Genomic DNA, 27,973 nt, shown 5'->3' with positions numbered 1-27,973 from the left:
TATGTGTGGAAGGGCCCGCTCTCCACTGAGCGCTGGAGGCCTGGGTGGGTGCCCCTCCTCGGCTGTCCTCTAAGAACTCGCTCAGAAAGAAGGGTGCCTCCCTAACCCCCGCATGGAAAAGATTGTGGGCTTCTGTCTGTGTGTAAGCCTTCAGCCTCCCATCCTTAGCCCTCACAGAGATGAGAGAAGAATACCACACGCCAGCCCTTATATGGAGAGTTATTTGTCCAGATGTTCTTTGTATCTTCCCTTGAGAGAGAGACAAATCACACAGCTGTTTTGTCTTATAATTCGGAACACTGAATGCCAGTTGCAGGTCACTCCGCAGGGTTATCGGCCACTAGGCCACACTTCCGATGGGGAGGGGAGCCCGTGAGTTTGGAGCACCTGGCCCAGCACCTGACCCGGGTCGGAAAGCCACTGAGCAGCTCTCAGGCGAATTAACACCTGCTGAGCGCTGAACGATCAGTAAGTCCCAGGTAATGAGAACGTTTTCGTTCCGGATATTTAGTAAACTAGGGTTTCCTACGTAGGTGAGGGCAGCTAAGCTCATTATAGGCAAGCGCTCCTCATTTCCACGCGGTTTGTCGGGGGGATGCCCCGAGGAGTGAATTCCTCCTCCCGCTCGGCAGTCTGGACGGGGCGGGCCCTCTCCTTCCGAGGGCAACGGGAGGGTTGGGGGACGGCTAAGGGGGCACTGGAGAGGGCCCCAGGATCGCCGGACACGAGTGCCCCGGGGAACACATCTTCCTGGTTTCACGATGTCGTCACAACCAACACAACATCTCCACTTTTTTCTTTCTTTTTATTTCTTCTTCCTTCCTTCCTTCCTTCCTTCCTTCCTTCCTTCCTTCCTTCCTTCCTTCCTTCCTTCCTTCCTTCCTTCCTTCCTTCCTTCCTTCCTTCCTTCTTTCTTTCTTTCTTTCTTTCTTTCTTTTCAGCCTTGCAGGTTCCAGGGTAGGTGAAAGAATATTTAACATTTCTTTCCTTTCTCATAAGTTCCCATTCCCAAAGCCGTTAACCCTTTGTTCACATAGAATGCGAACATGCTCCTGAAAAGCACCGTCAACACCTACGAACACGCAAGAGTGGCATTAAACGACGCTGCGGGCACCTGCTCTGACCGCTGGGCTCCGACACAGGCTCCCTCGCGGCAGGTCCTGTGTCCCCACGTGAGGGCTATGAAGGGGGCTCCCTGACTGCCCCTCAGCTTCGCACTAACTCCCTCAAGGTGCCAGCACTACCTCCCCCTGATCAGCGCCCTTTCCTTTCTCAGTTGGCACTGTCCCCGCCTCCCTGGCTCCTGTGGGTTCTACGAGAAGCAAAGGCGAGGAGAGGGCTTGAGACGGAGTAAATGTAAAATAGAAGTTAATGAGGAGTGATTCAGGATGGGAATATAGCTTGCTGACTTCCTAGCCATCTCCAAAGTGACTGGGGGCCTAGCTAAGTGAAACAGTCAAAAATAATTTCTATTTTAGTCTTTATTTCCCTTCACTTAAAAATAGTCCTCGTTTTAACAGACTGCAGAACAAACAGCAAGAATAATAAACCTCTAATTATGTGTTCATGCCGGAGATGTGGTCCAGATAGAACAAAGGGCTGAGCAGAGGCCGCCGTCTCTTTGCTAGAAGTGCCCGGCTTAGCGCAGGGGTCGGCCTCAGGGGTGGGCACATGGCGGGCACGGGCTGGCCGGGCTGGGGCAGGTCCCCCAGCCGCCCACCCAGCCCTAGGCCCCCCGGCTGCTCTGCGGATGACAGGGAGCGACAAAGCCAAGATGAAAGGCATCTGAAGGCTCTGGAACACACAGAGAAATCTTCCTTTGCCATTCTTCGGGACCTGTCTTGTTTATTTTATTTTTTTTCTTGGACAGCTTTTTAAATTTTTAATTTATTTTTATTTTTTTGTCTTCATTCCAGGATGTGTACTGATTTTTAGAGACAGAGGAAGGGAGAAAGAAAGAGGAGATGGGGGGGAACAATGATGTGAGACCAACGTCAATCGGTCGCTTCTATGAGAGCTTTTTTAAAAGGCGTATCCATTTGGATTATGAGAAACAGACACATGCTAGTCTATTTTTGAGTTAAAACACTTGTTTTAAAGATTAATTTGAGAGAGAAAGAGAGAGAGAACATCCATGCGAGACAGACGCATGGATCGGCTGCCTCTGTTACGCACCCTGACCGGGGATCGAAGCCAACCTAGGCATGTGCCCTGACCAGAAGGGACCCGTGGCCTTCCTTGCATGGGGTGGCACTCCAGCCAACTGAGACACAGTGGCCACTGTGGCTTTGACCTGTTTTAGTTTAAAAAGACAAACAGCATTCGGGGTGGAATTCATTCTGCATTGCCAAAAATATAAACGTTATATCATGTGAACATATAAATATCAGTGATTTATGCTTGGGTGGCGCTTTATAAATCAAAAATTCAAAACAAGCAATCTATTATTTTAATGCACACACAGAAAAAATGAGATACTGTATATATGTAGTTACACACCCACACACCCACACACCCATTATTTACATTGGCAGAAATATTCTCAGAGGACGTTCATGACCGTCACGCTGGTTACTTGAAATCTGGGGCTGTCTCTACCGCTCCTCCTCTCTTCACTGTCAACCCAGAGCCTGCATTCAGGTCCCAGAAGTTCTCCAAGAACTAATTAAAGACCGACATTCTCTACAGCACGTTCTCTGATTTATTTCACTTTAAGAAAAATGTTCTCTTGCTTTGAATCTTACAGCAAATAGGTGACATGGCCTTTAGCAAGATATTTAATATTAATTTTAAAAAAATGGCTGTGCATTATTGATATATATGATTTTAGGCATATATGTCTAGTCTCCAAAATTAGTTTGACAGAATGGAATGTTTTTCGATCACTAAATAAGGTTGTTTATTTTTTCTCCCTCTCTGGAGGACCCTGGCCCTTCTTGGCCCTGAACACTCCTACTCACTTCTAGGAGTCAGCTCAAAGGCGGCCTCTGGTTGAAGCCCTCCCTGCCCCCCTCCAGCAACCCCAGTCCTCCCTTTATCTTTACTGCACAACACCCTGCACTTCGCATTATGCTGGTCTGTTCTCCTGTCTCCCCATCAGTCCCCACTCAGGTCCTCGGGAGCCTGACCATTCATTTCCCTGGGACCCTCAGCAGCTAACAGGGTGGTCAGCGGACAACAAAGATAGAGGCTATTACCTGTTAGGAGGACCAGGAGAAGGGTCCTGGTTAAAATGCAACCTCCTGCAATGCTGCACATTGCTGTTCCTGTTAGAGACGGCGATAAAGGATTACCGTCCTTCAGTGCTTCCTTCAGTGAAGGGAAGTGTTCAGCTTGGCTAATTGATAGGACAACGTGAGGACTGGAGATGAGGGAGGGAACTGAAGAGACCTGCTTCCGAAAGAGAATTAGATAAGATCCTAAGAGCACAGGCCCCACCCTCGGTGACAACTTTTGAAATGTTTCCACTCCACGGTGCTCTAACCAGGATCATGAAAACATTGACCTACTCTGTCTTTGGTCTATAAGAACATACTGTTTTCCCTGCATGGCGTGCGAGAAATAATTAACACCTCAAAAAGCAATATAACTATAAGAATGAAGTTAATATAGAATTTAATCCCCAAGCCACAGAGAGCACAGAAGGGTGGACTGTGGTGATCAATCATCTGTATTCGAGTTTTCAGAATGAATGATATATGAGAGTAACATTTTATCTTAAGATGATGCAATTATGGATTTTAACACTTTGAGAAATTTTCACATCCCACTGGGTTCCTATAACATAAAAAGTCTTTAAATCTAGCAAGATGATAGGAAATATTCTTTAGGTGGCCTGGGTTACTGCGATATTTCTATACATAATTCATTTGAGATAAATTCTAGAGCAAGGTCCCCAAAATTTGTTCCCCAGACCAGCAGCAACAGCATCACCTGGGATCTTGTTAGAGATGCAAGTTGAGAAGCCTCTGCTAGACTGACTGAGTCAGAAACTTTGGGGGTCGGGGGCAGGGCAACAGGCTATGTTTTAAGAAGATCTACAGATGATTCTGGTGCATATTAAAGTCTGAGAACCCCTGTTAGACGTCTCTAGAATAGTAATACCATCAATACTTTTGCTCTTTTCATTTAGGACTCTTAGCTGAGGCTTTGCTCAGCCTATTTAGGCTTATGACATTCCAATGATGTCTTTCTTTTCTGAGCTTTTCCCTTATTTCTCCCTCTTTCTCTGACATGTTTACAGCACTTCGCCCATTTCTGATTCCTAAGTTCTGCCTCTGCCGAGATATCAGACAAGTTTACTGATTCACAGATGGGGATACCTTACACAAGTTAAATTTGTCAGGGAAGAAAAACCTCTGAGAACTTGTTAGTGGAGCCTCATTTTACAAATAAAGAAACTGAGGCCAGAATATTACATACAATTAGCAAAATTTTTCCATAACACAACAAAATTTATTCATATCATTGAAACATGTATATGTTCTTTAAGGGGAGGCAGTTTTTACTATCCTGGTTAAAATTTCAGACTTTAGTTTCGAACGGTCAGATAAAATCCTGGTTCTGAAATTTCCAAGTAACTTTTAGCCAGTTAGATAGCTTCACGGAGGCCCCATTTTGGTAGGGGATGTTAGTGTAGGTAGCTAGTTAGTATAACTAAAGGAAGGGAGCAGATGGAATTGGACATTACTCCTCACTCGCTGGGAAGCAGCAGCACTCACAGGCTCCCCAGGGAGTGGGCAGGAAGAGTCACTCCCTGTCATTAGCTGGGAATAGAGAAAGCAGGAGAAGGTCCTCTGCTAGGCGCTTGTGCAGCAGGGGCCAGGATGGTGACCTAAAGGGGAGGTCCTTCGCCTGGGAAAAGAATCAGACTGGATAAGGGACAGAGAGCCCTGGAAGGTCTAGGAAAGGGACTGGAAAGGGGGGGGCCCAACACAAGCCCTGGAAGAGTTAGGAAAGAGATTGGTTAGTTTGAAAGGAAGCCTCTCTTTCCCAAGCCCAAGATAATATAACCAAAGCTTAACAAAGGCCTCTTCGGGTATTAGGTTTTCACTTGTTCATTCTGCCGTCTCATTTCACAGCAGCCACGTGGGCCCAAGCACGGGCCTGGGGCCTGGGTATGGCTGTGCAGTGGTGGCTGGAATGCAGCCTGGGACCTTTAGAGGCTGAGCTAGCCAGATGGGGACAGGGACTGAGCTGGGCCAAGCTTTGGGATGGACTGAACTGAACTACTCCCTGCCGATGTCCCTGCAGAGCTTCTGGACCCTGGCCTTTCTCCTGGGCTCGGTGAACTCAGGGTGGGACAGAGCTGAGCCACCTGGCCATGGACGAAACACTGGGCACTGTAGGCAGTCATTTATTTCTACCCTAATAAATCTTACCACTACCCACGTCCTCCCATGTGTGGGTCCCCAGAAATGCTTTCCTTGCAATTCTGTGGAAGAACCCCATTTCCACAGGCCACGGAGATAATGGTGGCTCGAATGAAATGACATACTTAAAACATTTAGTTTAGTGCTTCACCCTAAAAGCTCTCAACTCGTGTTCTCTAGGAAAAGTACACATTGGGTTTCACCTAGAGGGTGAAGCTGGTTGTCTCACAGTGGAACAGGCCAAGGGGAGTGTAGCTCCATTATTCAAGACACATGGGATTATGCTAACAGAAGGCAAAGGAACTTTAAAGTCTGCACATGTCACGATAATTTAAAGTAACAGGCAAGATGGGAAGCGAGGTTGGAATTTTATTTCTTACTTTGGTGCAATTCAGGTAACTTGGTGAGGCTGGCTGGGGGAATAGCTTGTAGAAGGTTCTCAAGCTGAGTCTATGTACAGCAGGTGAGCTTGCTCAAATAATTAGGCCATGGTCAAGATATATGTCCAGATTTCAGTGCGAGTGAAAGACTAGCCACATTAAGATTTTACTTCGTGTCCTATACAATGTACATCAGGAGAAACCTCAAAGGATACCTCATTAGTGTGATTTTCTTCATTCATATGCACACAGAAGCTTTCCCTGATTTGGTCAATCTAATTATCCAAGTCTGAAACTGAATTTACTATATTAAAACATTACTGATACTTTAAATGCCTACCTCTCAATCTGATTTATCTAAAGAATGCTTAATGTTACTTCCTATATCTCTTTTCAGATAAAAATCACAATTTATTTTTCCCCCAAAATGACCTTTTAATGTTCTTCAGTTGGCTCAAGTTACAAGCATATAGGAAACTTCTTCATGGGGCAAATTTCTAATGGAAATATTTTAACCAATCATCTAATAAGCAACCATGGAGTCTACACGCTAAGAATGCATTAGCGAAGTACAAATATGTACCAAACAGGCAACTTATACCCACATGTAAGACAGGACATATAAAACGTCACTATGAATGAGATTTTTTTCATATTGAGCCTTAATATAAAAATACATGCTAATTTAATATAATTACATAAAATTAGGTGATACTTGAAAGTAAATTGAAACTATGAAAAATTTTCCTCAAATTTTTAACATAACCTGACACATCTTTAGTAAAAATAGCAAAGGTCAATTTTCAATGAATGAGCTCATCCTAAAATGTTTAAACAGAAATCAAAGGAACTTAAATCTTAATTTCTTATGAGAGTATTTTTAAAAATATTTTTATAAACCAAAAAATCCCTTTCTATAGTAGATAATTTTTATGAAAATGTAGAAGCCATTTAAAAATGTGACTAAGGATGAAAAGTCTCCTTGCCAAGGACACACAATTTCAAAAGTATAGGTTTGGCTAGAATGTTATTCCCAGTGGAATCCTGATGCTTTAAATAAGTCAAATATGGGTGTGTGTAAAAGCATTCCAAGGTTTAGATTTTTAGCCAATACTTCAAGTAACCTATTGCAATCCAATGATACCAATAATTTCCTTAAAAGTTCATGTTCAGAGTGATCTGTGCACACTGATCTCCCATTATCTGTCCTAATTAGCTTCATCTCACAGTGGCACAAAGATCTGTTACCATAGAGATGCATTCATGGTGCCAGGTGGAGGCCAAGTTGGTTTAATCTCTTTGCATTACTTTGGAAACACATCAGTGTTATTAGAAAATAATTAAATTAATTATGCTGGCCAAACAACACATCACATTCTTGTGTCTGAGGGGAAAAGTTAATCTTGTATTTTTGCTTACAAGGCCCACAGTAGTTTGTAGCGCTTGACATGAATTTATTTTTCTATAAGTAAAAGAAAACTCCAAAGGCGCAATCTTTTCTACAACAAATTCTACCAAAGCCCAAATCAATACTCTGTAAATTGATAATTATTCATAGGTACTAGAATGTAGTCTTGGTTACAAGGCATAATCAGTTTTCATTCTCAAAGATGGCTTTGTAAAAAAAAAAAAAATAGAGGATAGGATTTATGATGTAAACAAGAACTGCGCATGAGTTCCCTGAATGCAGGAAACTGTGTCTTAACAACATACTTGGCACATAGAATGGGTTCATTGTGTGTTTGTTGAATCCATGCAGAGATAGAGTCATGATCAGGTGAATAACTGAACAAAAGGGTCTGCCACCTCTGGGTGGGGTAAGAAAACCACACGCAGTTCATCAGGCATTGTCCTCACTCCCACCACCAGTCCCAGCCAGATGACACCTCCTGTTGTAAATGACAACAGGAGGTCACCAGACTCAGATCTCGCATCCTGACCATAACACCCTATCTTCCTGACATACACAGAGAAATTATTCAAGTGACACATAGCTTGACCATAAATCATAATCAGATTTTAGATACAATTTGGTTATGATTTATGTAGACAACATTTTTACTTGGCATTCTTTGCTTTGAAGATTCATACAAATAGCAATAAATAGCGACCAAATATAAACAGCAAAACATATTATTATTATATAAGTAATAGGAAAATCTTTCCTTTATTTACAAAGTATTGCAGTAGAGCTCATGCTCAGCCCTAAATCAACAAATTAAATATACTCCAAATTACCATTTCAACAATATTGACCACTTCTCACAAGTGTCTAAAAAATACCTCCCACCCCCCATTAGTGATAGGCTTCAACTATGTCCTTCAATCACTGTGATGCCAGTAACACACTTGGCAACAATCAAATCAACACTCAGTTGCTCTTACTGTCTGCCCGAGGAAGTACTACCTTAGTGAGTGCTCACTGTAGTGAAGGAATTAATCGTGGGCTATACAACATGCGCTGCCTGTCATTTATCCGCCTAGATTTGGTGAATCCCAGGGTTACTCTTCTGGAGCGTGGGATGGTTTGAAGGTTACTATTGGCTCATTTGGTTTTAGCAGTAGAGTCTCCATATTGACAGAGTTAAGGTCTCAAATTAGAGTTTTTTTTAGCTACTTTTAAACTTCAAGTGGAAGGATGTTCAAAGAAACCTGGGGGCAGTAACACAGGTCTTTTTCTCACGAGCAGAGTGCGCTTTGAAAAGACAGCTCCTGAAGTTGTCAGGATGCGGAGCAGGGGAGGGGGCTTCGGGGTGTGTTTCACAGGACGCGAGGGCAGGGACACGTGCTGAAGCAATTTCCTGACGCAGTTCAGAGCAGCCTTCTGGGAGCCTCTTTGAAACTATTTTTATTTTTTCCTAGTTGGAAGGTACTAAAAAATATAATAAAAGTCATGAGCAAGAGCAAGAGATGCCGAAGCAACCTGCCCTGGGCCCCGTTTGAGAGAAATCCGGTGCCCCGGGAAGCGGAGGTGCTGCCTGGGCAGGAGGGTGCTTGTGCGTCCACAGCTCCCTTCCCTGGGCTGCGAGGCATCTCAGGTCCAGCAGAGGAGCCCACTGGCCCCCTTGGGGATTACTTATTCTTAAAAAACATGGGACTCCTAGAGTGGTTTTAATCCTGCTGATAATTCAAACTTTGAGTGATCACTGTCTGCAATAGAGGAACAACACCTAGAAATGTTCAGTAATTTAACCCTCTCTTCACCATGGGGGGGGGGGGCGCCATGGTGGTCTGTCTCCCTGTCCAGTTTCTCCAAAGAAACAGAATTTGACCCATAATGAAACAGATGATTTCTGTCCAGCAAAAGAAACCATCAACAAAATGAGAAGGCCACCTACAGAATAAAACAAAATATTCATAAGCCGGATATCTGATAAGGCGTTAATGTAGAACTCACATAAAATAAAGAAGTCATATGACTCAATAGCAAAGATAAAAACACACAAATAATTCAATGACAAAACAGGCAAAGGATCTTAATAGACGGTTTTCCAAAGGAGATACAGGAATGGCTCGCAGGTACATGCCGAAGTGCTCAACAGCATCACTAATCATCAGAGAAAGGTAAATCAGAACCTCAATGGGACATCCCCCCAGGCCTGTTAGGAGGCTGTCATCCAAAAGACAGCAGATAACCAATGCTGACAGGATGCGAGGCACGGGAGCCCCGGTGCACTGCTGATGGGAATGAAAATCGGGGCTCCTAGGCGGAGAGATCAGACGCGGTTCCCAGAGGCGGGCATGGGGAGCTGGAGGCAGGTGGTCACAGGCACACACTCCAGCTGTAATATAAATAAGAGCTGGGGCTGCATGCGACACGCGGAAGACAGCTGGCTGCTGAGCAGATGGAAACGAAAAAGAGAAATGGAGGAAGCCTGTTTCCACCTGAAACACAGCCAGCAAGCCGGAGTTTTCGCGAGTCTTCAGTTTCCTGCACTGCAGGCTCCAGGTGTCCACCTGGGTCTACAGCCATCGCTGCTCACCCGGCGATGAGTTCAACGGCCCCCTGATAACACATCCCATCCCCATCCCTCTGGCTTCATGCTCCAGATGAAAATGTTTAATCAGCGGCCAGTTCCTGGATATTCCTGTTTGGGTTTCTCCAATTTCTTGAGTGAGTCCTAATTTTTATTCTAGTTTATTTTTCTAAATTTCAGTGTCATTGAGGAATACCTGACAAAAAGCCGTAAGATATTTAAAGTGTACTTTGTGTCAATTTTAAGTAGATGTACATTGTGAAAGGATTCATCCCCCCATCTAGTTAATTAACCCATCTGTCACAGAACACAAGTTCTACTCTCTTAACAACTTTTAATGATACCATGCAGTGTTATCAGCTATAGTCATTGTGTTTCGCATTAAATCCTGAGATATTATTCATTTTTCAGTTATACTCCTTACTGGGCCCCTAGAAAGAAATAATACTCTGTATCTTCATGACTTGAATGAACTATATACATAAAATTAGACAGGAATATGTCCTTTAGGCACATGCTTCCATTCATTAGTGTATCAACAATAATGTATTTTAGTTCTACACACAAGCTGGGACTTCTCACGATGCAGTGAGTTATAAGCCCACGGTGCAGGATTGATCACACAGAACCCTGGGAGACAGGATTGGTGGCCACAGTGTGCGGTGGGACAGTTCCCAAAGCTCCTTCCCTAGACAGGGGTGGCAGGAGAGCTAAGGCCTAGGCTACTAAAGGGCGGGGCCTCGCCCAGGTGAGGTAAGCCCTGGACACACCGCAGAGCTGGCTACCTGCAGTGTTTGCACACGCAGACTGTGTCCTACGGGGTCCGAGACCCATGCTGAGAATTCAAAACCTCACCGACCCCCACTCAGTCTTCATTTGTCTGCCCCAAGCCCCATCTTGCTGGAGGGCTTGCCTGTGACCACAAAACTGGCTAAAATTGAAGTCACCTCCCTGTGCTCACCTAGCTGATAGGAATGACTATAGGAAGCAGTGGCGGCTTGTCAAGAAAGCTGCAGAAAGAATGTTTTGTTTTTAGGTGTCCCAGTCAAGAAACGAACATCAGAAAGGACGTCAAAGTCATAGAGAAACAGAGAGTAGAAAAGTGGTTGCCAGGGCCTGGGTATAAAACACACAGGTCAGAAGATCTAATATAAAACATAGTGAGTATAGTTGATAACTCTGTATTGTATAATTGAAACTTGCTAAGAAAGTAGAACTTGAATGTTCTCTCTCAAAAAACAAAACAAAACAGGTGATGAATGTCTTAAATATCTAGATGGGGGTGCCCTTCCACAATGTATGCATATATCAAGTCAGCACAATGTGTTTTAAGTATGTTATAATTTTATATGTCAATTATACCTCATTAAAGCTGGGGAAAAAGTTGATTTTACCAGGCAGGAAAAAAAGTTAATATGGTTTTCTCCTGGCAATGCCCTTACTACTATACATGGCGGCTACGCACTAGGGAACCATGTAAAGGAACCATCACCGACGCAAGGTGCAAGCAGGGTTCTGGGAGAGCAGGGCGGCCCGTGGAGTCCAGCAGGAAAAGCAGAGCTTCGATTTATGGTGTTTTTTTTTAGTCTCATTCTTGTTGACTTTCTGTTTTTATGAATGTTTTATAAGGCTCATGATATATTAGTATAAAATACATGCAAGGGACTTACAAATAAATATATATGCATGTCTTGGGCATATGTTCCTGAAACATTTTTACTAACAGAGTTTCCAGGGAAGCTTGGTGACCACTGCTGACGTATATACAGATACTGTGGTTTATACGCACACTGGTCACCAGCCCTAGGGACAGGCCGGGAAATCCAGCTACCATTTATGACAGTGACGAAGGGAACAGGGCATGTAAATAAATCACTAGAATTGGGAACTCTGAAGGCTTAACAAGGAAAAACTGTAAATTCTCACCTACAACCCCTAACTCTGGCTCCTTTCGCTATCCCAGGTCAGGGGCCTGCCATCGTCTCACTGGTGGGAGGGTGTATCTCAGGGGCTCACTCCTACATCATTTCAAAAGGGCGAGCCGGAGCACTGGGGACTTCTCGCTCGTGAGCCCGTGACGGCTGTGTCACACCTGCGCCGCACCCGGCAGCTCACACGGCGCTTTCATATTTATCATCTCACACAGCACATTGCTCACAAGCCTCTGGCTTCCTGAGACTCTCAGCATGCACCTCAGAGCGCTGTATTTTTGCACTAGTCTTGCTGGGCTCACTCATGTCTTGCCCTTCTTGGTGGACTTTACGCTCCTAGAGGATTCCGACTGTCCTCTCCGACCTCTGGCTCGCCTCGCCCGCACCCAGCCCGGGCCCTTCGCAGAGCGCGGGTGACCCACCGCTCAGGGCTGCTTCACGCTCGTCAAGCCCGATGTCCTGCCGAGCCGTGGGCCCTGGGCTGGCACAGGCTTCACTCTTTCTCACAGAACTTACTCACCTACAGGACATGGCTCCTGATACCACACAAATACTTTCCCAACTCTTTCTTTCTTATTTTCCAACCCTGTGTGTGGTTTCCATTTTCTAAAATGGAGAATTGTTTTTTATTTTTTTCAACATTTGTATTTACTGCACAGACTTTACTCGCATCCACATAGCCAGCTTTTCTGAAAAGGTTTGCCAACATTGCTGAGGTCTAATTAATTTTAAAAGCTATTATAGAATTTGTAAGCACATGGTTTATATTGGTAGCAAATTCTATTTGGTGATAATTACTTATTCATTCAACCAATATTTATTGTGAGATTTAACAAGGCCAGCAAGCTGGTTGGTGCAGAGCTTAGGTTGTTGGGGCTTATATTTTAGAAAAGGTTCTACCCCAATGACTATAATACCACGTAGATTGAATGAAATATCATCAAAGACCCTCTTGTGTTCAAGTTCAAAGAAAGAAAGAGTACATTCCGCTAAGGCCGACAAGTTCCATAACAATCAAAATGATTCATCAAGTTCCTACTTGTGCAGGATACTTATTAAAAATTAAATTAATAAAAATCAGCCCCTGTGTTTTATGAGCATATAATTTTTAATAAAAATATTTAGGGCATAAAGAGAAATGAGTATTCAACACAAATACAAATTAAATATTCAAAGTAGTAGCAGTGAAAGTGATGAAAATTTAACATTTCTTGAGCTGCCCCTCATCACTTAAAGTGATTTAGTGAAGTGAATGCTACAACATCCCAGTGTAGCCGACGGTCTTGATAAACGGGTGATACGGGACAATCCTTTTTGCATTGAAGCAGCCCTCGAGATCTTAGGGCTTTGAAAATACTCCATTGGTTCCCTTTAGCAAAATGTGACTGTAACATCCATAATTCCATTTACCTGTTCATGGAATTACAGTGATGCTGTGGACAGGTGTGGCCAACACCTTGTCCGTCCGAAAACATAAGGACAGCGCAGAGAATGTCCTAAATAATAATGCTACCAGCTTTCAACACTCTGTCCCAAAGGCCGACTTCCAGACACACACGTCATTTTCATTGTCACTCCTCCACCCCATTTTAAAAAGCCACTTACTCAAAATTTAAGATAATTAGCACACCCTCCTCTATGTTTCAGGTATTTAACTAAGAGAGTTAACGAGAATTTACACCTCCCTAGCATATCAAGATTGCACAGAAACACCTCCTCTCACTCCCGATGGCAGGTGAGCTTTGACAAGTGAGCCGTGGAAAGCGCCTGGCAGACACTCGTGCCTTTCACAACACGGGAGGAAAAGATCCTAAATGCACGGGAGTCAAAACGCTCTGCTCTATCATACTTACACCTTCAGGGTTCAGGAAAATTGGCCAAAAGCCAGTCTCTAAATAAATATTCATTGTCTCTCCCCTACAGGCACTTCCATCAGGTTTTACTAATAAGGATGTTGTTGGGAGGCGGCGTGAGAAAGGTCAGAGCCGGATGAAATAGCACTTTTATCTTGGAATTCTCCTGAAGAACTGAGAGAGAAATTAAAATGTGCACTTTGTTGCCTAAATGAATGGAAAGAGTCCCCAATGTGTCAAAACAAATAAATAAATGTTAATGAGCCTGTGGTTGAATGGAGAGAATGCTGATGATGTTCCCGATTTCTGCGGCTCAATCTCATTATAAAGGCCAACATCCCTCTGAGTGCATCTCCACATCTATGTAAATGATCTGCTTAAAATGCTCTTGTACAATTAATTCGTAAAATCTTTCTTGAAAATTTGTGTTTGAAACGATTATTTTGAACTTTCATTCTTTCAAAGCCCCTCCACTAATTGCCTGTAAAGTTTACTACTGTTCTAGCCCATTTTCTGAACAAAATTGTTCTCACTCAGTTAGATGGTCATTTGGTAGCAAAGCCTCTGTGGTCCCCGTTTCCATAGGTGCTTGTGTCATGAGAAGAGCTGTGACTGCAGACTCACAGAAATGCAGCCTGTGGAGACTGTCCATGGAGTTCCACCCTCCGCCTTGCTGTTCCGAGACACCAGGCAAACCAGGGACCCTCTGCAGCTGAGACCCCGATGGGCCAAAATATTTTGTTGTGGTTGTTTCATCTCTTTCCCATGGAATTGGTGGTTTTATTTCAGACCATCATTACAGGGCATGTGGCTAGTGCAAGAGTTTAATCATAGTTATAATAAATATAAAATAAAAATTAATACATTAATTCAGCAAAAATGTTACTGAATGCTACAATGGGGCTAAAACCCTTCTAGGTACCACATGATATGAAACTCCATCCCCAAGAAATTGATTATCTAACTAGAGAAGTATGGGACGCATTAATTCCAAATGCTAGAAAATATAGTTCATGAGGAATTAGTGGTGGGTGCATTGACTGAAAGGAGGGTCCCGGGGTGGGAAATGCACTTGGCGACCCTGTAGAGGCACAGTCATGGTGGGCGGGCGGAGGCGAGCAGGGGAGTCTCGGCATCAGCCTGCAGAGCAGGCTTTCTGAGCAGAGGGTCCTGCTGGGGAGAGGGGGCCAGTTCGGCAAAACAGGCTGCGGAGCAGGAGCACTGGGGGGACTGTGAGACTGCCGGACATGAGCACAACGGAAGACTGAAAAGTGTTTGGCAAGATGATTTGGGCAGTGGCGAGCCAGATGGCGTCACGTGGCTTGGAGACTGCAGGCCAAAGGGTTTGAAATATAGCACTGTTGACACGCGAATTGGGAGGGAAAGAATCCCACCCTGAGGAGCTCGGGTCTCAGCTCGCTCACGACTTCAACCGTCATCCAAATCCTCTTGCTTCCCAGGGAAGTGAGGTCTTTGTTCCCTTGGCTTCTTGTGCTCTCTGTAAAGTAGCTTCTAGACCCCGCCTTTCAGGTCTATGTTCTATTGAGAAACGGTTGTATACACCAGAACCAATACTCACATTTCTGCAGAAATTCCTGACTTACTTTTGAGGAAACTACAGTTTAACTCCCACTCCTTAAAGGCTAACTGGACACATAGGAGAAGGGGTCAGGAAAGCATGATTCAAGAATAAACAGAATTCTGGTTGCAGATGGTAAGAGATTAACCAATATAAAGTGTTTCTAAAAATTTAGTAATAAATATGCTGGATATCAAATGAAATTTCCTTACAAATGCCAAATATTTTTATTAAAATTGCATTTATTTTAATATGATTCATGTACATATAAACAGAAAATTATCCCTTATATGACTAAAAACTCCAAGATGTATTAAAAAAACTACAAAGTCTATAAAATTCAAAATAGCAGGCTGAATATATTATCACCTATGATGTTATTTAGATGAAATTAAGTTACTGCTTAGGATGTGATTCCATTACTGAATGTCACAGTGGATGTTCTTATAGTACCACAGGGCTGTGCTATGATTTGTCATATTGACTTAATTCCCCTACAGTATTCTGTCTTCTCTCTGCAGTGAAAGTTTGGTTCGTAAAGCTCTCTGGGCTTGGAGCAGCTTCAACTTAAGAGCAACACATTATTTAAGAGATATTTCCCTCTCTTTCTCCCCCTATGATTTATCAATTGTAATAAATTTTAAATTGCATGGCACATAATATTATAAGGTGGCTAATCAGGATATCATTAGTATTAAGATTTTCACTTTTTAAAAGATTATTATAGAATAAACATTTATAGACAAATACTTATCCATAAAAATCTCTTAGGAAACCCTTGGACCCTCGAAAATAGGTTTCGGGGTGTCCAGTTTCTGGAGAGACCAAGTATGTAAAATACACAGAGAACATTGAAAGTCATAAGGAGGAGAGAGACTTTGTTTTCATTTGTTTTCAAAGAACAATGATTATTTTCCTTCCGTGGGTAAGATGTAGAAATAATGGGAGGATATCTTCATGAAAAGGATGTATATTAAAATTTTACATTTTCTTTGTGAGTGTTGCTACTTGCCATACACATTTTCCTCAGTCAGAACCGTCTGTATAATATTTATAAACCCTCCAGATTTTCATTCTGGAAGCCTATCCTTTCTGGGCTTCTGGCCAAGTTGTAGAAACATGCTGATAACTCTGGTGACAATTTTTGTATCACGTAGGTCACTACTACAGTTACAAATGGAGTATCTGAGTTGTATGAAACTTATAATTCCCCGATTTTAACAAAAAGAAGAACAAAAGCCTGCATTTTTGTTTCATTCGTTATTTCAACGATTTTGATTCTTTGAGAGTATAAAAGGCTGTTTAAGTGATGGAAGCAGCGGCCACCATGCTCGGTCCTCCTGGGATGGGTGGGACAGGAAAGGTTCACGAGACTCACTCGGCTCTGAATGAACCGCACGTTCCCCAAGGGCCTGCATACCGACCCTGTGGGCACTCAGATGCTGTTCGTTTTATCCCCAAGTGCTCTTGGGTGTGTTGGGTTCTCTCAGTTCCTCTGCCACTGCGTCGGGGACACAGCCTTCAGGTCCGAACAGGGGAGCCCTGGAGTAAGGGGTGGGCGAGGCCTGGCCGGACGCAAGCTGAGGGGCGTCCAGCACACGGTTCTTCACAGCCCTCTAGCAGCCGGGCTCCTCGGGCGCCACCTGGCTGGCTTCTAGGCATAAAAGAGCTCCTGTTGCTAATTACGAAGAGCGAGTTGATGACCTTGTGAGGACACAGAACGTAGAACGTGTCCGAGGAAAACCTGGAGCCCGAGATCCACTGTCTCACCTTTCAAGCAACAGGGCCCCAAAGGGGGCGCTGACCCGCGAGAGGTGGTATAGAGCTGGTACAGGCGAGGGGTGATTGATGGAGAGGTTCTTTTTCTTTTTTTTAATTAAGGCCTTTATTTTTTATTATTTTTTAAAGCCTCACCCAAGGCTATTTTTTTCCATTGCTTTTCAGACAGAATGGAAAGGAGAGAGACAGAGAGAGACATCAGTGTGAGAGAGAAACATCACCCGGTTGCCTCCCGCACGCGCCCGACCTGGGCCAAGAATCAAGCCTGCAACCGGAAGTAGGTGCCCTTGGCTGGAATCGAACCTGGGGCCCTTCAGTCCAAGGGCCAAAGCTCTACCCACTGAGCCAAACCAGCTAGGGCAAGAGAGGGTTCTTGGACAGTAAATCTGCAGAAGATGCCATCTGGGGACGCTCTCGATCCGCTCACTTCTGGGAATTTCTCCCGAGGGAATCAGAGAGGGTGCGCATGTCTACAGAGGTGCTCATTACGGCACTGCCACATCTAGTGAAAACGGGACACCAGGTACACATTCAGCCGGGTCTACGTGCGGCAGGAAGCCATTAGAACGTAGTAAAACAACGCTGAACGACACGCCAGTGTGTTGAGACACATCCTGTAAAAAACGCACCCATAAAACTAGTGGAGTCAGTGTCCCCCCTAGAACCAGATGGCGCACGCAAATTAGGATACTCCTCAGGTGGTTTAAGAAAGGAGCCATTTACAAAGGCTCACAAAGCCCACGGGGCTCCGCACGAGAACTTTCCATCCCCCCGACAGGGACAGGGGCGGGGCAGCTTCTGGGACCCGGAGGAGCTGTCTAGGGAAGTGTCACTGAAAGGAGCCGAGAGCCAGGTCAAGGCTGCTCGAGGCAACCTGGGGGGGAGGGAGCCAGGAAATAAACGCCTGACCTCACTCTCCTCTCTGCCTCTGATCTCAAGGTCATCTCACACGTTGAACCAAAAGAAGCCAGAGGGCAAGGCGAGCACTGGTGCTTCCGGGACGGAGAGCGGGTGGAAATGCATATGCCTAAGAAAGGGCGCTGGGATATACCCGCACAGGTGCATTTAAATGTTTATGTATAAATGAATTCATTAGAAAGCCCAGTAGAACACACCGAAATGTTAATTGTATTTATCTCAAGGGGGGGTCTGATCAGTACTATCTATGCTGAGCATTTCATTATGGAAAAGAAAGCTTCCCCATGTTCACGCTATTATATGATTCAAGTTCTAATGTCTGTACTCACTCTCAATGTGAAGGTTTTATACTGGCTATATTTGTTTAAATCAACAAAAATGAATCCTTGGGAATTCTGAGGAGAGAAAGGTGGCATGTGTGTTCCCCTAAACCACTCTCTAAATCTGAGAAAGACAAACTTCTACTTAGTTCAAGGTAAATGTACGAAAGCAAATGGCAATATGTAGGAGAAAGGAATGAGTGTGGGAGTTTTTCCTACAAAGAATGAAACTCACTGAAATACAAGGAAACGTATCTTTTTTTGTGCTTTAAAAATTTAAAGGGAAACAGTGATATAAACTTAGTTCTCATAAATACGCTAATGACAAAATCCCCAGTGGAAATATGTGGAAAGATGGAAGGAATAAAGCATAACGCTTGGTTCAGAAATGAGAGAAGCACCGCAGCTCAAAGGAACCCCTTACTATGTTTTCCAGACAATTCATGGTCACTGAAAATGACTGAGTGTAACGATCAAAAAACAGAAGGGCGATGCACCTCTGAACATGGCGAGGAGACCCAGAGCATATGCCGCGTGTTCTGAAGAACGTGTGCAAGAGAGAACATTCTAGACGCGATGAGGGCGGTGTCCTGGATGTTCCAGCCTCCTGGGGGAAATGCTGGATGAAAACCGAAACTCAGGAAGGTCAGCTTTAGACCTGAGCGCTTCTCCTACAGGTACCACCTTCAGGATCAACACGCCCCCCTGTCCCTCTTCAACCCGTTACCCCAGACGGACCTGCTGCATGGACAGTTGTCCCAAGACGGATCCTACTCTCAGGATCATTTAGCCTCGCTACCTGAATTTATCAAAATCAATACAGAGCTACCACTAAAAACAATTAAGAAATGAATTAAAACCCAAACGCCCATTTGTCTGGTTGAGGAAGAAAATTGTTCTATGAAGCAATACAACCGAGGAGTCACTTTTCAGTAATAATAATAAAAATTTAAAAAATCAGCTTACCATTTTAAGATAAAAATCAGCAAATATCAATGATTTTCAATTCTTGGAATGACACTTATAGTTCAATTAAAATTTTCTCAGGCTAATCCGCTCTCTTTCTCCTTACCAGGATTAGTTAGCTGTGTCTAGCCAAACGCAACATGCCGGGTCTCCAATTACCTCCTTAAGAACTATCTACAGCAATGTCATATATGTATTCCATTATTCAAGCACAGAGTTCTGTTTTTTACTTTTTAAAATGTTTTTATTGATTTTAGAGAGAGGGGACGGGAGAGGGAGCGAGAGATAGAAACATGGATGAGAGAGCGATCGGCTGCCTCCTGCCTGGCCCCCACTGGGGACCGAGCCCACATGAACTGTGACCTCCTGGTGCATGGGTCGACACTCAACCACTGAGCCACGCCGGGGTTCTTTTCTAAAATGAATATTCCACTTATTATGTGTAAACTATGTTCATTTTTGGCTCTTACTGTAATTTTTCTTTTTTTTTAATCAGGCTTCTTGTCAACACTGAGTGTATCCTGGCAAGTCGCCTGGAGAGTCTGGCTTAATGAAGAGCTGAGTCACGGCACCGCGTGCGCACATTTGGTTTCCTTTTCTCCTCTCTCCTGTTTCCATATGTATGAGTTAATCCGTAAGAGGAAAACAGCATATAACTTGCTTTTATGGGGTAGAATAATATCTGTACACCTGGACTGGTCGGTGTCAGAAACCCAGGTATTAACCCATCTTCGCTCTTCTGACTTTGCCAAGTCCCCTCTCCTCAGTTTCCTGATCAGACCCACAAATGCAGTATCGCCGTCTAACCTTAAGGGGACTGTTTGGCTAAGATGTATGAAACGCTGCGACAGGTAAAACATCATTAAAAATGTAAATTATACTTAAAATTTTGAAAGAAGCTAATAAAATATAAGGGGTTGGAGCACAGCAGGGAGGACATTTAAAACAGATATAGAAAAAAATGTGTTAATTTTTTCAGAAGAGGCCCGGATTTCAATTTATTTCTGGGTAAAGCTTGTTACAAGCAGGAAGAATGCGGGAAGACAGAGACAGGGAAGGGGACGCCTGGTGCCCATGTGTCAGCTTTATAGTAAGAGTGGACAGGAGGCAGCCCTACTTCCATCGCTTATAGGGCTGCCTGGGGAAGACCTTTGGGCTCAAATGAGCCCCCATACCAGAGACAGATCATCAAACTCCCTTGCATCTAGGTTAAGCCACTGCAAAGGCTCATTAAAGTGTAAATATTACTAGGAAGGAGGCTACTGAACCATTTTCAGCTGTTTAACTATCCAATTACCCAGCAGTGTTTTAAGAGAAAGCATCGCAGAGGTGTTTTCCCAAATGACCAGTAAAATAAGCCAGGACAAGGCCCTAGCTCCAGGCTTCAGCAGGTAGTGAGGAGGAGCGGGGCTCCAGGCAGCAAATAGCCAAATTAGGAAGGCTGAAGGAAAGACAAGAGAGGAAGGGAATATTTAAGAAACTTAAACAGCTACTCCAAGGAGAGTTGTTTGTATTCACAAATGCCTGGAGGGCAATCCCCTGGGAGTATCCTTGGACACCACCGACAGAATGCATAGCCTCTTTACAGAGAAATTAGCATGAAACCTTGCCTTTATTTTCAAATGTCCATGTCCTACCAGGTGGGTTCCAGGCCAACTTTAAGTACACCAAAGCAACAGAGAAGAAAAAGCATACCGTGATATTTTAGTTTTGTCGGATAGGCGATAGGAGTTGGTCAGAGGCTGTGTCCGTACAAGACATTCACCCTTGGGAGGAAGCAGGGAGCTGACAAACCACTCTCAGCATCTTTACAGCAATCTTGCAACATAGGTCCAGGAGTCCCCCCCTTATCCACAGTTTCTCTTTCCTGTTGTTTTAGTTACCTGCAGTTAACTGCAGTCCTCCGCAAATATTAAATGGAAAATTCCAGAAATAAATAAGTCATAAGTTTCAAACTGCATGCCTTTCTGAGTAGTGTGATGAAATCTCACAGCTTCCTAACCATCTCCTGCCCAGGACATGAATCATCCCTTTGTCCAGGGTCTCCACACTGCAGAGGTTCCCTGCCCATTAATCACTTAGCATCTCTATCTGTTATCAGATCTTCTATCTCATGTATCGTGATTTTTCAAGTCACCCTTATAGGAGACTAATGCTGATACTGTTGTAAAAACCTAGGTAGTAATGAACTAAAAGGGAGCAGAGGGAAGGCCAAATATTACAGGCATGCCCAGTAAAGTCGGTGAGGTAGGAAAGGGTGCCTACCTGTTACGTCTGGGAACAGGGCATTGGCCAGAGTGGGCCTGTAGGTGTGGCCACTGCAAGTGCTCGAATATTTGACATTTAAGCTACTAAACAAAGGGGTTCCCTTGCTTGCTCTCCTGCTGCTTGCGCCTGACTCCTGGCTTGTGGGGCTCTCATGCCCAGGACTTGCCCACATGGCCCACAGCCATGTGGACCCCACACAATGGACAGATGGACTGGAACTCGCCTGATGTGGTTCCGGACGCACCTCCACCAGGGAAACTCTGGACACTGGCTTTGCTTCTAGCTCTGCTGGATCCCCAGCTGCACCTCTTCCAGGGCTGGATTAAGGGAACTGGGACTTTGCAAACTGAGGATATAATGCCACACACGTAAAGCTTCTACCACATCTCATCCTCACGCCGGGTCCTAGGGAATGCTTATTCCATCGGTGCCCCAAGAACCCCATTCCCTCGGGCAACGGAGAAGCCAATCCACGCGCAGCCCCCAAAACAGTGCCGTTACAGGGCCCTCCTGCCCCTCACATCCATCACGGTCATCTCACAGCACACAGAGGACAGTGCCATGGAGATCTTGAGAATTCACATAACTTTTATTACAGTTATAACTGTTCTATTTTACCATTAGTTTTTATTGTTAATATCTCACTGTGCGTAATTTAGAAATTAAACTTTCCCCTAGGTGTGTCTGGGCAGGAGAAAGAGGGCCTCTGGGGCTCAGCACTCCCTGTGGTCTCGTGGACCCGCTGGGGCGCTAACGGAGCCTCTGTGGATAAGCAGGCGGCACCCTCATTCCGTTTGAGATGCAGCAAAACTATCACCGAGAGGGTGAGTGGCTGGCCTGGGGTCACAGACAGGAAGAGCTCCAGCTGGGTTTACAAGTGAATTTTACTTGACCCCAAAGCTGTGTGTTTTTTTCACCACAGCATTTGTCTGAGGTCAGGGGAAGAATTAGAAAATATCTGAAAATTTTACTTCACTGGATTGTTTTCGTGAATTGCAGTCTGAACACTGATTTATGATAACTTGTCCATCGTAAGTTTATATAGTTAAGATTAAACTTATAAAAATAACTTTGTTGTCATTTTATCACAGTTACTACCCACCTTGGCATGGAGGGATTTGTGACTGTGCTTTGAAAAATACTTCTGGGTCACTTATTTAACAGTTTTCTGCGCTCCCATCAGAACAGTGCAGAGGTCAGAAAGGAACAGTTATGATTGTTTTGTTTTATTTTCAAAGTGCATTTCTTTACTAGGTAAATAAGTTGACATAATCATCCATATGTTGTGAATCAGGCTACTATGCCAACTTCACCTGATCATAGAAATACAGACTATGTAATAAAACAACTCTTAGGTGAATAAACTGTACCTTGTGAACGTACAGATCTTAACAATATCATTAAATATACAGCTACTCTGTTTTTACAACCCGCAGGAAGGATCTCAAGCCTGAAGACAAAGACTTTCTCTGGCTATAGCATCCATAAGGACAAAAGTCACAACATGCAGTCCACCCACAAATATAAACAAGTGAGACCTGGAACCGAGAGCGGCGATCAAGACAGGTGTTAGCCAGGGAAGCTGCTGAAGGTCACAAACCATGACTTCCTCAGAGAAATAAGGACCCGGAGCCAGGTACTAACTAAATAATAAAACCCACCCTGTTTTAACTGCCTGACTGAAAGCTGGGAACTAAAACCACAATCTGGCCATTTCTGTTACATAATAAAGTATAAAATAGACTATATTCAAACATTTAGTTTACTTTTCAACCTCATAGGACTCTTAAAAATGTAAATACTAGGTTGAGTCAGCAATAAAACTAAACTCACAGCTAAACCTAATATACTGCTAAATTTTGTAATGTGCCTATATTCAAGTAAAGAATATATATATATATATATATATATATATATATATATATAGTCTCATGGGCAAATAATTTTGTGAAGATATAAAAACTTTTAACTTTCAAAATGACTAAGGCATCCTCTAACCCTGACCAACCAAACAAATAACAAAGAAAAACCCGTTCAATATTGACAGCCAACCCCAAGCGGCTGGTAATTCCCATGACAATTGCTGAAACCATCCAGAACTGAACAAAGGTCATCAAACCAAACAGTGCTCTTTGTATTTTACTTCAACAGGTATTTCTCTGAAAACCACCAGGCTAATTGATTATTCTGGCTCAAATAGAAAAATGCTCCAGTCTGTCCTTTATCGATAATGCCTGTACCATGGACCATAATACGGAGCTTAAGAGAATTAACACTGTATATCCTGGCCCACGAACAGCACAGCTGTCAGCCACAGGGCTTCAAAATTAATAGGCTCCTCAAAGCCATGCGTCAGAAACCGTGAGCGTTTTATATAATATTTCTTAAAAGGCACTTACCTTTTGGAAGAGAAACACACTCCTCGTAGCAAATTGCCTGTTAAAATAAAACATATATCGATTAGTATTCCGTAAATAACATAAAGCACGAGGCATTGTTATACTTACCAGGATTATGGAGCAATTTTAAAAACTTTTCCTGATCTCATTTAGTTTCTTTTTTCCTAAAAACGAGAGTCACCTCCTTGGCTGTAATAATCAAGTGCCTCTCTGTTGAATGCATGTGGGTCGTAACCACAAAAGCTAATGAGCTTCATGTCTGAGAGCAAAACCAGAAACTACAGGGCACGTTATCCAAGCCACGGGTGTAGACTCCAGAATATTCCACTCATCGACTGTAATGAAAAGCACGTGAACAACGTCCACACCAGAAGTGTCAGGGGTCTGGTGTTATAGAGAATTTCACTTCTATTAAACAAAAATATCACCAGGCAGAAGTTACTAATGTGTGATGCACTCTTTCCAAGTATTATATTAGTTACTTGAGTTTCTTACATACTTTTCACTGAGCAGAATTAAAGTCCGAGAGAGTTTTATTTACGATAGCGCACAGATATCACTGAGATGTGTAAGTCATGGCTTCATGCATGTGCGGCCAAGAGCACACGTGCAACAGGCTGGCTCGAGCCCCTGTGACACCTGCTCCCCACCCGAGCAAAGGCCTGCAGGTGGGACCGAGCCGGGAACAGGAGCACAGCTCTCGGTCACTCTCTCCCTGTATCAGCTTTCTCAGGACAGAAAGTCAAAAATGTTGAGAACAGTGTCCGGAGGAATTCTGCTCGTTTGCACACGGAGATTACACACACGCATGTTTTCACACCCCCTGTATAAGTCACCAATGCTGCCATTCTGGTGCCCAGAGTTACAGAAACATTTATTTTAACTCAGTTTTATTGGGTCCTCAGAACAAGTAAGATCCAAAGGCTGGCCAAATGCATAGCGTTTAGATGCTCATTTACTGACAGAGGTAGCTCCTGTTGTAAATTCACCTGCGTTCCCTTGACTGTTAAATTGAGCCATGGCCGCAAAATGCCTTCTCCCTCCAGTCCTAGGTGGACTCTCCAACGAGATTTAGAAAGAAGGGGCGCTCAGAGGTGGACGGGGTGCCCTGTGTGCGGGCTCCCGGCTTGTACAGGGTGGGCTGGGCCCCTGGGAAGTCCTGCCCCCACTCGGGGTCCCTGCCTCTCACGCTGCTCTGAAGGTGCCCTGTCAGCAGTCAAGGGCAACACTGATTAAGAGTAAACACAGCCCGTCCTGTTCACTACTCCAGTTAAGCTCATGTCCCTTTGTGAGTGTGTGTGTGAGTGTGTGTTGCACACCTGCTATTGGGTGAGCAAGGAAATTGATTTTTCCTCCTTTGGAGATTGAAGCGGGAGTGTGAATCTTGAAGGGCGAGTGGGACTTAATCAGACTGTGGCAAACCAATAAAGGCCAAAGGCATGAAGGAACCTGTGAGCCGTGAATATTTCTTCATAGGTCACAAAGGCCTGAGCCTTTGGAGAAAGACAGGCAACGATGCTGAAGGGTCCCGCTCATTTTGCCACGTTAAGGCGTTTTCACTTTTTTACCTGAGGAGTTTAGGGGAGCTTAAAGGAAGCCCGATGACAAGTTTTTGATTTTGGCTGTGAGGTTAGCTGTATGGTGGATGCCTACAGTGGATGAAACTGGCGTGTTAAGAAACTTTTGCATAATCCATATGAAAAGAAAGAGAATCTGGAACTATTTAAGAGGTACAGTGGATGCACAGTTCGACCATCCGAGGGGTTTAGAGAATATCTTTCCAGTTTCGGACAGGAGAGGCTAAGTCACCATTTACCAAATTAGTGACCCTAAGAGAGAGAAGAGCCGTGGAGGCTGACAGGAGTAGCAGCTGTTGAGTTTGACCTCAAGTATTTAAAGCTTCAGATTTTTGAAGTTCAGCAAAAAACTCAAGTGACTGAGCTCAACACTTTGCTGTACATCACACTAATTTCATAATTAAGGAAAGTAAAAGCGAGAGATCTTATATTTGCTGTCTCAAGGCCACACAGCTACCATGTGGTAGAAGAAGAATTTCATTTCCATGTCCTTGACTCCTAACCCCATTGCCACCGAGCTGGCTCTCCGGCTTTGTAAATTCAGCCCGAATACCACGATCCCTCGCCTGTCATGCAGTGATGGCACTTGCCCCTTGATTAGCTGAGATCTGGTAAATGAAAGCAGACATCTCGCACGTGAACGTTTTTGTTCCCATGGTACTAGATGCTTTAGAAACTTAATTATTGATGGGAAACTGCCTTGTCAAAAAATACCAACCAAAAACCAACCAACCAACCAAACAACAAAACAACAACAACAAGGTAAATGGTTGTACAGCTCTGCCTCTCATTCCTCATTGATTCCGCTCAATTAGGGAACCAAAAACCGAGTCGCTGTCTGCCTCGGTGAGGACAGTGGATGGAGCGTGAAGAGAGAGCAGATGGCCCTTCACGTTGAGTCGGCTGCCTAGCAAGACAATTGCACTGAATTTTTTCGTTTCTCTCTGTTTCAGGCCGGCCTCTAATATGCTTTTAATGCAGATTTTAATTTTTGCATTTCATGGTTGTTGTGCGAATCTGTTGCTGCTGAATCTGTTTAATCTTAAGCCTTTTGTGAAAATTAGTGCGGCCCTTTGTGGTTATAAATAACAAATGGATTCTTTTCCATAGAAAGGACTATGAAGGGCTTCTTGTTTTCTTACGGTTAAACTTTGCTCTTACGGATTTATTTGGTTTGTTAATCATCACCAAACATAAAAGATTATTTCAAGAGCATGTCATGTCATGTCCACGTTGTTCACTGCCAGAAATGGACCCTCGCGCCACAAAGATGTATTGTTAGAATAACTTATTTCCCTGGCTTTCACCCTCCCCCACCCCACTATGCTGAGATATGTTCCTGTTTTCATCTCCAGTCATGCATTTTCATAGAGGATTAAAAAAGCATTTTTCATGCCTATCATAAAGCAGGAATATTACTTATCACTGCGTTTAGTGAAGGGTTTACAATTATATGTTTAATTGTGTAGTGTGTACCGCAGGAAATCCACTTGCAGAATTTTAGAAAGTTGCATTTAGAAAGGCTTTAGTTACCTGAAGGTAGAAATCCCTTTAAAAAGTTAATTACATAGTATTTATCAACAATGAATTGACAGAGGTAAAGGTATTACCTGGAAGTCACTCCCCCCCCAGGGTTCAAGGGGCATCTCAATTCTTATTACAGGATGAATTTTGGCAAGTTACCTTATCTCTTTCTGCCACTATTTTTTGTAAATGAAAAGGAGGAAATAATCACTATCTCATAAGGTTATTGTGAACATTAAATGAATTAGCATGTGTAAAGCACTTAGAATATGGCTTGGCACATCATTAGATCTCAATATATGTTAGCTTGTATAATGATTTATAATGATTGTTCTACTCTTTGGTACAGTAAGTATGAAAAAATTATTTATTATATAAGTTTAGGCTTTGCTAATTATAAAATACCATAATGCCTCAATTATTCTGAACTTAGAAAACCAGAGAGTAAGAATATACATATAATTGCTATTCAATACATATGCAGAAAATCTGAAGTATATTGGCTGTACAGAAAAACCTCTGTTGTTTCAGGTCTGGCACTATGCTAAAAATGATATGGAAATAAACAAGAATCCTACCTTTAAGCAACTTGTAATCTAGTTGGAAAATAAATAGGAATAAATACAACATTTTGTAATATGGGATTACTTCTATGGGAAGATTACAAGAGGAAGTCATGTAATTTTTCGCCAAAAGGCAAACTTTTGGAAAGAACTTCTATGCTGTACCATCTTATGTGGACCCATATTACAGTTTGACAATTTTTTATTCAGTTCTAGAATTATGTGCTCTGCCTCTCTAATAAGCTTTAGTACCAGGCTTTCCAATGGCTAATGTTTCATTTCTAATTACTTATCACCATTAATGTAACCAATATATTAATTTATTTATTTTTAAAATATGTCTTTATTGATTTCAGACAGAGGAAAGGAGAGGGGGAGAGAGAGATAGAAACATCAATGATGAGAGTCACTGATCAGCTGCCAATAACCTCCACGGGGGGAACACACCACAAATCCTAAGGGAGGGAAAAGAAATCTGGGCCTTATAGTGATGTCCTAAGCAGACCTGAGGGCTGTATGTTGGAAAATCAGAAACTTCAGGCCTGCAGAATGCTGTGCATTATATTT

The 27,973-nt window shown here is 43.4% G+C and overlaps 1 long non-coding RNA gene across 1 annotated transcript in view; it reads right to left on the bottom strand.

Moving 5' to 3' along the window:
- The window catches only part of LOC107541970 (uncharacterized), a 1,179,532-nt gene that overhangs the window by 917,547 nt on the left and 234,012 nt on the right, over window positions 1-27,973 (bottom strand). Inside the window, exon 2 of the long non-coding RNA XR_001603661.2 lies at window positions 23,743-23,779. This is a non-coding gene — a long non-coding RNA (uncharacterized LOC107541970). The remainder of the gene's footprint in view (window positions 1-23,742; window positions 23,780-27,973) is intronic.

The sequence above is a fragment of the Miniopterus natalensis genome, chromosome 2 (assembly GCF_054644295.1).
Source record: "Miniopterus natalensis isolate mMinNat1 chromosome 2, mMinNat1.hap1, whole genome shotgun sequence".
In the NCBI taxonomy this organism is placed as follows: Eukaryota; Metazoa; Chordata; class Mammalia; order Chiroptera; family Miniopteridae; genus Miniopterus; species Miniopterus natalensis.
This window is presented reverse-complemented; position numbering and strand designations above follow the sequence as displayed.